This window comes from Panthera onca, chromosome B4 (genome assembly GCF_046562875.1).
Source record: "Panthera onca isolate mPanOnc1 chromosome B4, mPanOnc1 haplotype 2, whole genome shotgun sequence".
Taxonomy (NCBI): Eukaryota; Metazoa; Chordata; class Mammalia; order Carnivora; family Felidae; genus Panthera; species Panthera onca.
Genome location: NC_138345.1, coordinates 114,742,752 through 114,754,947, shown reverse-complemented (window position 1 = coordinate 114,754,947; position 12,196 = coordinate 114,742,752). Strand labels below are relative to the sequence as shown.

Genomic DNA, 12,196 nt, shown 5'->3' with positions numbered 1-12,196 from the left:
AACCATGTGTATGTGTGAACTTATGCCTGTGTGAACTCTCAAAGAGTAAAATGTAAGTACAGGAAGTACCTAAATACTCCCTAACAAAAGCAAAGTAAATACACAGACCTGGATGAAATCCTCAAATTTGTGCTTAATCTTCACGTTGGAATGTTCCGTGAGCATGGGAAAATTATAATAAGTATTTTTAAATACTTTTTAAAAACCAGAGTATATTTGTACAGCAAAAAGAAATCAATAAATACTACAGAAAAACATAAAGAGGAAAATAAATCACTTATAATTACCCCACTGTCAACACCGTGTCCCACTTTTTTCTTGGCGTGCATGGGTATACAAACAAACACTGAGTTTTCTCAAACATAGATAGGGTTGCGCCACACGCACTGTTTTGCAACCAGCTGTTTTATTTTTCCATCCAACTGTAAATCAGGAACAATATTCAAAAATAAATATAGCTGTACATCTTCAACTCTCCTATACTGATTTCACCAGTCTTTCATTAATGGACAAGTTTCTTTCAACCTTTGTGCTTTTATAAACAATACTGAATTGAACATTCTTGTACATGTAGTACTTGTCAAATTAATCCTTTCAGACAAATTCCTGGAAGTCGAAATACTGTGTCAAAGGATGTGGCTCTTGATACATATTGACAAACTGCCTTCCAGAAAGATCATGTCAATTGACAGTCTCACCAACTACAGAAGCGAATACAGGCTTCTCCGCACCCTGACCTTCCCTAGCAATGAGTTTTCTTTTTAAACCATTGCCAATCTGATAGACAAAACAAATGGCAACTTCTTGTTGCTTTCACCTGCATTTTCTTTTCATATGCATATCGATATATAGAGGCGGTAAGTCAGTGTCTACTGAAGACCAAGAGCATTGGACGCAAACAGTCCTGGGTTACAGAAGCCCTGCTAAATGTGTGACCTGACCGAACTCCTTAAATTGGACTCTCTTCATGGCAAAATGTGAATAATTGCACCTGTCTCGGTATTTTCTTAAGTCCCTTAGCTCTGTGGCTGACATACAATAAACACTTGGTAAATCACAGTGCTAATTTTAGTCGTCATAATGGTCATCAGAGTAGTAGCAGAGGATTAGCAGCCATTTGTATGTCTTTCTCTTGCTAACTGCCTTTTCATATTCTTGGTCCATTTTTGGGCTAAAGAATTCATTTTTTTGTTTAGTAACCTATAAGAGCTCATTCTAAATTATGAGTTATAATGACTCTCTGGCTGCCATATATGTTGCCAATATTTTCCCCGTGTTGGCATGAGTTTTTAACTTTATTTATGGGGTTCTTCGTTATCTAGAAGTTAATCTTCACATAGTGAAGTCTTTTTTTTTTTTTAATTCTCTAGTTTCTGCCATTGGTGCCATGCTTACGAAGATCTTCACTATCACAAGAAAGTGAAGTCTTTATAAATAAAGATTGGGTATATATTTCATTCTACTGCTTTTATAGACTTCAATTTTTTAACAGTAAAATATTTAATCATCAGTAATCTTGCTACAAAGTAGGGATTTAATTTTATCTTTTTTTCTCTCTTAAATGACTACTCTGTAATCCCAACACCTTTCAGAAAAGATTTCAGAAATCCTTTCGTCACTGATTTGAAATGCCACCTTGATATCAAAAAGTTGCTAATTCCTTATCTGAGATTCTGAAATCATAAAGCTCTGAAAACAAAGAACCTTTTACCTGTTTTTTTAAAGAATGGTGCCAAAATTTGTCTGGTAGCAAAGTCTGACCTAAGCCAACATTGAGGCAATTTCTATCTTTATTTATTCCATTTCATGCCACTATTAATGTGCTTGGCTATGGAAATAAACACATACATGACTAAGGGAAGTTGCTAAAAACCCTGAATTCTGAAACATTGCTGGCCCCAAACGTTTCAAAGAATGGATTGTGGACCTGTACTAGGTTTCCATACATACTCAAGCCTGCTTTTAGACGTCCCATCATGGCTATTCCATCGTAAATTCTTCTATTCTGTTACTATGATGAAGTACATTGACTTGCAAATGCTTCTCGAGAGGAAGAGAGAGAGAGGGAGAGCGAGCGAGAGACCAATCTTGAATTTCTGGGATAAGCCAATCATTTGGTGATGACATATTATCATTTTTCTGTTTTATTGTATTTAACTTGTGAATATTGTGTTAAGGATTTTTGCATCTATGTTAATGAAGTCTAATTTTTCTTACAATGTCTCTGTCACATTTTGGCATCCAGGTTATACTGGCCTCTATTTTCTGAGTTTATATGCTATTTTACTTTCATTTACTATATTTTATAATATTTTAAAATTTGATGGGATAAAATCTTCCATTTTTATTCTTCACTAGTCTCAAACAATATTTTTTCTAAACTTTAGAATTATTCTATCAAATTCCATAGAAGAATCCTATTGCAATTTTTGTTGGAATTGTTTGAAATTTTAGATTAATGTGGACAAAAGCAATACTGATATACTTACTATATTAACACTTCCCACCAAAGAACATGATATGTTTCTCCATTTATTCAAGTGTTCCTCTATATGGGTCAGTCAAGTTTGGAAGGGTTCTTCATACACGCCCTGCACAATTGCTATGTATTTTATGATCACCTTTATTTTCCAACTCTGTTCATGTCCATGGTGCTATTCTGATTACTACTGATCCTACTGATACTACTATTCTGAACTAATTCTGACTACCAGTTGTGGGTAACTGGTAGGATTTCTGGTATAATATTTGTCCTTGGAAGGGATGGAGGACCTTGTGGAAGAAAGGAGCTGAATATCGCCATTTCACTTGCTTGACATTTATTGAATACATAGTACGTCCTAGGCATTCAGTTTCCAAACTATCCCTGTCCTCAAGGGTTCACAGTTTAGACAGTGAGATACACAAGGACACAGATCAGCATAATATGGCAGCATAAGCTCTGTGTTAGAGGAGAGCTCAAGAGATCAACACAGTCTTCCTCCACAGGTAGAGGGTATAATTAGAAAAAACTTCCCAAAGAACTGACCCCTGATCCCCGAGGTGGGCCCCTGTTTCTCCCCTTAAATAGACCTGGCAATGAGTAGGCACATCTAGAAGCTGCATTAAATCCTCCAGAACTAATGAGTGCCATTAAGGCAGAGCTGAGTATGTCCTGTCTTCCATGTCTAAACGTGGCAGCAAAGCCCTTCAACTTGCTGGCTTCACCCACTGGCTCAGCTACCCTGGCTGCCTGTCATTGAGCTGGACCGTAAGAACACTGTGGGTCAAGGAGCCACACTTCCCATAGCCCCTCTCTTCAACCTCAGGAAAAGGCCATCAGTGTCAAGTTGAGTCATTACAGTTTCAGTTACTAATGGGCCTGGCTCTCGACTCCTTAGAATCCCTAAAGTACTTATTTCTAAGCAGGGACATTATGTTCTGGAGAAAATGGCTCCATTTCAGGCCTGTAATGGTAACAAATCAAATGAAAGCGAAATTGCCGTGTGTCTCCTGGACAGTGACAGGTTTTGGTGCCAAATAAGCAGACCTAGTCAAGCTCAGGGACTGGCTGCTTGAGTGAACTATTTACCCCTCCTCCTCGGTTCAGTATGAACTGTGGAATCATCCCACAACTACAGAGCCCTCTGCAGTGTGACTGCAGGAAGATGTGCAGAGAGGAAGGGAAGAGAACGCACAATCACTTGTGTTTTTCCTGAAGAGATCCCAGGGATCTGTCCAGTTACTCCAAAGCACATCTGGAAAAAATTCACCTGTCTTGAACCCTGCTTACTCAACACAAAACAAGTGAAAGCACCACAAAATGCTCGATCATAGTGATCTTTTCAGTTGCTGGGGCTGAAAGTTTTCCCACCTGAGCAGCATAAATGAGACAAATTGCATAATAGGATAATAAGAGCTGCTGCTGAAAGATGCAATCACAAAATAAAAGGACCTTTCAAAATCTTGGTATAGTTGGTAATTAGCCAGGAATGGAATATACGGAAGAACAATCCCAAGGTTCCTGCTTCTTCACGTTATCGTGAAACTGAGATGGCCCAATGCCAAAGATCACTCTCACTTACAGCAGACCTTCTTCCTCTTCCGTCTTCGTCTTCGGCTGCAGCTCTACTCGTTTCTGTCAACTAGTGTGCTAGAGTAGTCCTGTCTGTCAGTCAAATCTCAAATGCCACAATTCACAAAGTTGCCATTTGTTCTTTCCTGCACTGAAAACGAAACTTTAACCTTGTAACATTCACAGCAGAAAAGAATAAGGAAAATGCAATAACTTGCAGTTCTTTGTGCTTCAATCATCATGGCATAGATTTATTTATGTAAGTAACATTTTTGCCTAAGAAGAGATGTTCCTGTCCAAGAAGAGTACTAGTAAACTTTGGTTCCCTCATACAAAAAGCAAGATCTGAAAAAAATCAAATGCGTAAATGTAAAAAATACATTTATTGACCCAAATAAATAATATGTGGTCTCAAATAAATAAGCCCAATCAAGTTGAGAGAGTCATTAAATAAACTACTTGTTGCCAGTTCAAGAGCATCAACTACGAAAGCAATTACAGCTGCAGACTTTGCATTCAGACTAACTCAGTTGGAGAATCACAGGTCTTGGGAACCAGTTCTGAGTTTAAATAATAGTGCCATGATGTGTAGCTTTGAGGCCTTGGAAAAATTCATCTCTCTGAGCTTCCTTCTCTGCAAAATGGGGAAAATACCTACTTCATACGGAGAGGTTTTGAGGATTGAAGAAAGGTATATAGAAAGCCCAACAATGAATAGACAGAGGAGGCATTTCACCCCACTAGTTTCCTATTCAAATTCTCAGCCCACTAAATGGTCAAAATAAATGTCTCTACTTTTTCAACACACAATGGACACTTACTATTTAATATACGGATCTTTCTTGCCTTACAATTAGGTTACTTTCAGATAAACCCATTTTAAGTTGAAAACATCATAAACTGAAAACGCATTCAATACACCTACCCTACAGAACATCATAGCTTAGCCTTGCCTACCTTAATAGTGCCCAGGGGCGCCTGGGTGGCTCAGTTAGTTAAGTGTCCGACTTCAGCTCAGGTCATGATCTCATGGTTCACGAGTTCAAGCCCCACGTCGGGCTCTGTGCTGACAGCTTGGAGCCTGGAGCTTGCTTCGGATTCTGTGTCTCCCCCTCTCTCTGCCCCTCACCAGCTCACTCTCTCCCTCTCAAAAATAAATAAACATTAGAAAAATAAATTAAAAAAAAAAAAAACAGTGCCCAGAACACTTATGCTTGCCTGCAGCTGGGCAAGGTCATCTCACACAAGACCGATTTTATAAGGAAGTATTGAATATATCATGTGATTTACTGATTCCTGAAAGTGGGGAACAGAATAGGTATATGGATGGGTTCAGATGGTCGTGAGGGTAGGGGTTGTTCACACCTGATCTTGTGTGGCTGACTGGGAGCTGTGGCTTCCTGCTGCTGCCCGGTGTCACCAGAGTGCTGTCCCGTGTATTGCTAGCCCAGGGAAAGATCACAACTCAAAATGTGAAGTGCGGTTTCTGCTGAATGTGTATAGCTTTCACACTATTATAAAGCTGAAAAATCAAGTCAGGGACCAGCTGTTTTGACTTCTTTCCGTTAAAGCACACCAAACTCATTTTGCATTACAATACTCCACAAGTCCATTCTCTTCAGCAAAACTTGAAATTTCTTATATATTTCCAACCTCTCATTTTCCTGTCCTTACAAATACCATTGTACCACCACCATTTCCCATAGTAGTTCACAAGGGATTCTGCTGGGAGGAGTGGGGCAGGGTACAGTGGCGTGGGAGCCTTTAGTCTTCAAAGGCAGTACTAGCATTTGGTTCAATTTGTATTTTTTAATCAACCAACATTTTTTTCTTCAAAGCAGAACGATTTGAGAACATGCAAATGATTATCTAAGGAGTATGTGCAGCAGGTGGTGACAATCAGAAACTCAGCTGAACACTGCCAGTAATCATGGTGGTTTAAAATTGTTTTATTCTTAGACATACATTGTTCATACATTATGATACCCGTAATGGGCCAGTGGTGAAAAAAGAGAGGCACAGAGAACACTCATAGGCAAATACAACAAGTTAACGAGGAGGTTAACATAAAAATTGTAACTCTGCTACTCATCGGATAAGACTACTGAAAATTCCTTTGTAGTAAAAGAAAATGTCCAAACCAATGTTAAAAAGATGAAAAATGGTGACAATGATACCCAACGTGCCTTATCATTTTTCAGGAATACGTTCTTCTTGCTAATGAGGTTAGAAAGGTAGAAGGAGATAAAACGAGAAGCCTTACTTTTACCCTACAAGTAATTTATGTAAGAATCAAAGGCAAGAACATCTCTGGTCCTCAGTTAACTCATCTCTAAATAGGAGTTGTCTAATAAAACTCAACCCAGGGCACAGCCCATCAGTGGCAGCTAAAATCACTCCAAAGAATTTTTAACAATAAAAAGGGCATTGGATGATGTTCTCTCTTGACTGCAAAGCACTCCAATGTGACTTGGAAATAGTACCCCCAGTCACACCTAAGACTACCTGTGACAAACTCTGTTCTTTGGGCTAACGTAACTATCGTTGCCAACCTCTTTCTCCTGTTCCATCTCTATTCTAGAGGCTGGAAGAGCAAACATTCATGTTGCAGCCTCTCTCGCAGCACGGGGTGCCCATGTGACACTTTTAGCCAATGAAACAAAACAGGAAATGTGCTGGGGATTTCTGGGAAGACCACTGCTTTTCCTGATAAAAGTGACAGATGCATCAGGAGTGGCCCCTTCCCCGCTAACTTCCAGCCTTACGGAGGCAGCCATCTTGCAACCACAAGGAAAACCAATTCCTTCAACTCTCCCTTCTGAGAGAGGCAACAAGTTCTCATGACACACATACGATAATGCGAGCCACACACACAATTTTAAATTTTCAAGTGGCTTAGCAGCCACATTTCTAAAAAGAAAACCAAGCCGAAATTAATTTTAATAATGTATTTTAGGTAACCCTGTATATCAAAAGTATTATCACTTCAACAGATATTCAAAACAAAATAAATAATGATTAAATATCTCACATTACTTTTTTTATACTGAACTCCAGTATGCATTTGAACCCATTATGCATTTTCCACTTCAGAACACATCAACTTGGAGTTATCACATTTTCCCTATTCAACAATCATATGTGTTATATGGGGTAGAGGCTGCCATGTTGAACAGTACAGGTGTATTCGAAGAACATATGCAGTTTTCTGTAGACGGAAGATAGATAGTGTTCGGTTAATCAAATAAACTGGCCAAATATCATAGTACCAAGGTTCTTGACCTAGAATACTGCACAAACCTCTTTTAAAGGAGAGGAAAAGGGAGTTAGAACTCATGGATCTCTGAGACTATGTCCTTGAACTTCCAGGGATCAGTGTTCCCCAACTGAGTCTTCAAAAGGCTTTCAAAAGTGGCTTTTTTTTTTTTTAGCTTATCCTCAAAATAACAACATACAAAAGAAAAGATTCTATTTCGGGGGCACCTGGGTGGCTCAGTGAGTTAAGTGTCCAACTCTGACTCAGGTCATGATCTGGGGCTTGGTGAGCTGGAGCCCCACATCGGGCTCTGTGCTGACAGCTCAGAGCCTGGAGCCTGCTTCAGATTCTGTGTCTCCCTCTCTTGTTCTCCCTCTGTCCCTCCACTGCTCATGTTCTGTCTCTCTCTCCAAAAATAAATAAAACATTAAAAAATTTTTCTTTTAATTTTTTTTTAATCTTTTATTTCTTTTTGAGAGAGAGAGAGACAGGGCAAGCAGGAGAGAGACAGAATCCAAAGATAGGCTCCAGGCTCTGAGCTGTCAGCAGAGCCTGATGCAGGGCTGGGACTCATAAACTGGGAGATCATGACCTGAGCTGAAGTCAGATGCTTAACCAACTGAGCCACCCAGGCATCCCTAAAAAAAAAAAAAAAAAAAAAAAAAAAAATTGTTTTTAATTAAAAAAAAATATTTTTATTTTAAAAAAAGATTCCATTTTGTATAAAATTTGAGGAGCTCTATGATCCCAGTTTGAAAACACTGTTGGAATAGAATCAGGAGGTCTTTATTTTTATTTGATTCTACTACCAAACTACATGGTAACCGAGGTTGGAGGAATCTATTTTTCCAGGCCTCTTTCTCTAAGGGTGCCCCCACTCTCCCACTAAACAACAACACTGTTCAAACATCCACAAACCATCTGTTAATAATCCATTCTAGAACTCTGCCACAAGGAGTTTAACACTCCCTCTCAGTCTATAGCTTTTGAGCCATATTCCTCACTACTGAAAATCAGGACTGCATTTACCTACCTTCATAATTCTGACATTTTTCCATTCTTCAAAATTTCAGGAAATAATACTTAATAATAATATATTATCCTGAAGTTCTTTCAGTGTCCTGGAATAGAATTCTTCTGGATCAAAAATCTTAAACTCATTTTAAGCAATTAAACAATGTCTTCCTATCCATTCAAGTTTCTCAAGCTTTAATTTCACGTTACCAAGGATTTTTCTGGCTTGTTCAGGATGACCATTCCTGCCTTTCATTTATTCATTTTGTAAGTACTTATTGAAGATCTACTGTATATGCCAACATAATGGGACCAGAGATGGGACATGCACAAGACAGGCAAAGGCAGTCCCTGCTTGCAAAGAGCCAACAGTCTAATAATGGATAGAAGTCAGTAAACAAGCAAATAAGTAAGTATGACAATTTCAGGTAGTAGAGAGTGATAGAATAACACAGTTAACGTTTGGGAGCACATCATGTAAATACTAATTTAATCCTCATAACAACTCTGAAGGATTTTCTGTTGTCACCAACCCCATTTTATCTATGAGAGAACTGAGAAACAGAGATTCAGTGCTAGAAAGAACAAAAGAGAGAAACAGAGAGAAAGAGTGCCTGGTGCGCTGCTCTGGTCTGGGAGGTCAGGACAGGTCTCTCCGAGGTCATCTGGGCAGGGCCTGGAACGAAGAACCAGCCACACAGAGATCTAGGAGCAGAGTATTCCAGAGAGAAGGAACAAGTAAAAGGCCCTAAGACAGGATGAACCTGGCAAGATAAATCCGAGGGGCTCCAGAAACAGAAAGAAACAAAAAGTGGTTTGGAACATAAACAGGGAGGGGAGAGTCATAGGAGGGGAATGGTAAGAAGTGGAGCAGGAGCCAATTTATGATAAGGAGTTGGTATTTTATTACAAACACAACGGAAACCCTTTGGCATATTTTACGCTGAGGAAGGACATGATCTGATTTACATTTTTAAAAGATCGCTCTGGTTGCTCGGTGGGAAATGAACTGTAGGAGGCAAGGATGGAATCAGAAAAACCAGTTGGGACAGGGAAGACAGAAGCCAAACAGCAGTTGAGTAGCTGACATTTTCCTCTGCCATCTGTTAACATTATAGCATCAGCCCAGGGCAACAGGCTTGTTGTTTCCTTTTGCTTCTTGGCCTGTGCTTCCCTGCCCTGCAGATGGAGTCACTCGCTCTAGGTTACACTGAGAACTAGAGAAGAGCCCAGGACCACCTTTCAGATGCTTTGGCTTTTGATTCCAATCTCCACTCTAACCAAGGGAACACAAACAACACTATATAAATGGCAAGTAAAACAGAAAACAAGGCAACACAGTCAATTATGGAAAAATAGGTGCTGCTTACATAAATGGGTTAGAAAAAAGCTAGGGCAGAAAGCCACCACCACGGGGTGAAAGTGCCCAAGTTTAGCTAGCGAGATATTGTAATGGGATCATGAGAAACTTGTTATATCACCTGCAGGAAATTACTTTCTATCTGGTGCCAATGTACCTGATCACAAACACCACTTGCCCCCCAGACCTCTTGCTTTTTTTTTTTAATGTTTATTTATTTTTGAAAGAGAGAGACAGAGGGAGAGAACAAGCAGAGGAGGGACAGAGGGAGAGGGAGACACAGAATCCGAAGCAGACTCCAGGGTCTGAGCAGTCAGCACAGAGCCCGATGAGGGGCTCGAACCATGAGATCATGACCTGAGCTGAAGTCGGACACTTTACCAACTGAGCCACCCAGGTGCCCCATGAGATCCTTTGCTTCTTACACATACAAGTTAATGATTACTGTCTGATTGTTTTCTCCACATTCATGTGTGTAAGGTCTTGTTGTCTTCACGTTCACCACGTGGGTACTACCTTGTGAGCTCAATAAATACAAAGACAAAACCCCTGTTTGGGGTCTTGTCTCCTCCCAGACATTAGCCTCTCTCATATTCAATTCTGCATCCACTCTCTTGCTGGACAAGAGAGAACTCCAGACTCATAATCTGCAACACTCAATGATCTTCGGCTGCTGCTCAATTCAGCCCAAAAGGCGCACAGCACTCCTCTCTATAAACAATTCATGATGCAAAAACAAGGGGTTCAAATAATACTCCAAGACATGTGACTTCACTAATAATGTTCCCCTTTGCATTGAAAAGATACTACTACTAAATATCTAAGCATGCTGGCATGTACTGTCTGCAAACATTGCCACTAATAATTGCTCACATCCCTACTACATGCATGTTACCCAACCCACCAAGAGGTGGAGTTTACTTCCCCTCCCTCCGAATTTGGGCTGGGGCTGGCCTTGTGACTCACTTTGACCAATAAAATGTGGTGGAAGTGATGTGGTGCCAATTCCAGACCTAGACCTCAAGAGCACCTTCCGTATTTACCCACTTGGAATCCAGTGACCATGCTATAAAGAGACTGGACTAGATGCCAGAGGAAATGAGGCCTTAATGGAGAAGAACAAAGAGGTCCCATCTACAACCAACACAAGACACGTGAGTGAAGCTCTCTTGGACATTCCAGCCCCAGCCAAGCTCTGAAACTGAAAGCATCTGCTGCATTAGTGATACTAAGTGACACCACATGGAACGAAAGAACCACTCAGCTGAGCCTAGCCAACTTAAAAAATTGTGAGGAATAAGCTATTGTTTTAAGCCACTGTATTTTAGGGCAGTATATGCGGCTATAGTTAACTGATATAAAAATGTGTGAGTTGTTGATTCACAAGGCCCTGTGCAAATCATGAAGTCATCCAAGGATGTTAAACAGATCAAACCAACCAGAAAAGCCCATGGATGAAGTTACTTTATTATTGTTTAGTTTCCTGGGGAAATTCGCATTGCCTCTTCTGACTTCTAGGCATATGTATTAGTTTTACATTAGAAGCTAAAGTACTCTAATTTCTCATGCTCAAGTAAATTTAACATGTTTTGTTAAGAATCATTTATGTACTGTACTGGAAAATAAAAGATAAACTAGACCCAGGCTCTGCTCTCTAAGAGTTTATATTTAAGTGGAAGAACTACATGTACATAAATATTTCCAATTGAAGCAGAATGTGCTTATTTGATAATCAAATCACATAACTAATAAGTACAATGGATGAAAGAGGTCATTCACATGGAATTTCAATAGGTCAAGGCAAAAACCAGGATACTCCAGACGGAAATATGAACAGGAGCAAAGACAAAGAAGCACTGTAGTACAGAGTATTTTTTAGGAATGGCAAGTTCTCTGACAACTGAGACCCAGCATGACACAGCTATTCTAGTCCAAGTGAATCACTCCCTGTGCAAGCCCTGTGATGTGCTTACCACATGAAGCTATGAAGAGAGGGGTGACCCTATGAAGAGAAGGACCCAAAGTTATAAAATGAGGACCCCTGATGTCAAGGTGTTAAAACAAATTATCTATGAATCTATCGTGTATATTTCTAATTCTCTTTTACTCTACCTTGCAGGCAGTCAACAACACCATCTGTTCTCCACTTTGCTAAATCCTTCCCCTGTCTCAAGTTCTACGTTTGCTTACCCATTTATTCATTCAACTGTTTTTTATCAGGCACCAACTATTTGTCAGGCACTGTTCTAGGTGCTGAGGATACAATAATGAACAAGGCAGACAATGGCCCTGCCTTCATGAAGATAAACAGGAATGAAGGATAGGAGGCAGATACGGTAGGTGGTCAGAGAAAACTTGAAGAGGGCATATTTGACCAGAGGTGTGATCGAAGTCAGAAAGCAAGCCATGGGACCATGTGGGGAAAGAGCATTCTAGGCAGAGGAATGAGAAAATGCAAAGGTCCTGAAATGTCTGCAATATTCCAGGAAGGAGGCTAGTGAGTGAGGAAAAG

The 12,196-nt window shown here is 39.9% G+C and overlaps 1 protein-coding gene across 5 annotated transcripts in view; it reads right to left on the bottom strand.

Moving 5' to 3' along the window:
- The window catches only part of CRADD (CARD and death domain containing adaptor protein), a 192,847-nt gene that overhangs the window by 153,614 nt on the left and 27,037 nt on the right, over positions 1 to 12,196 (bottom strand). The window lies entirely within an intron of this gene.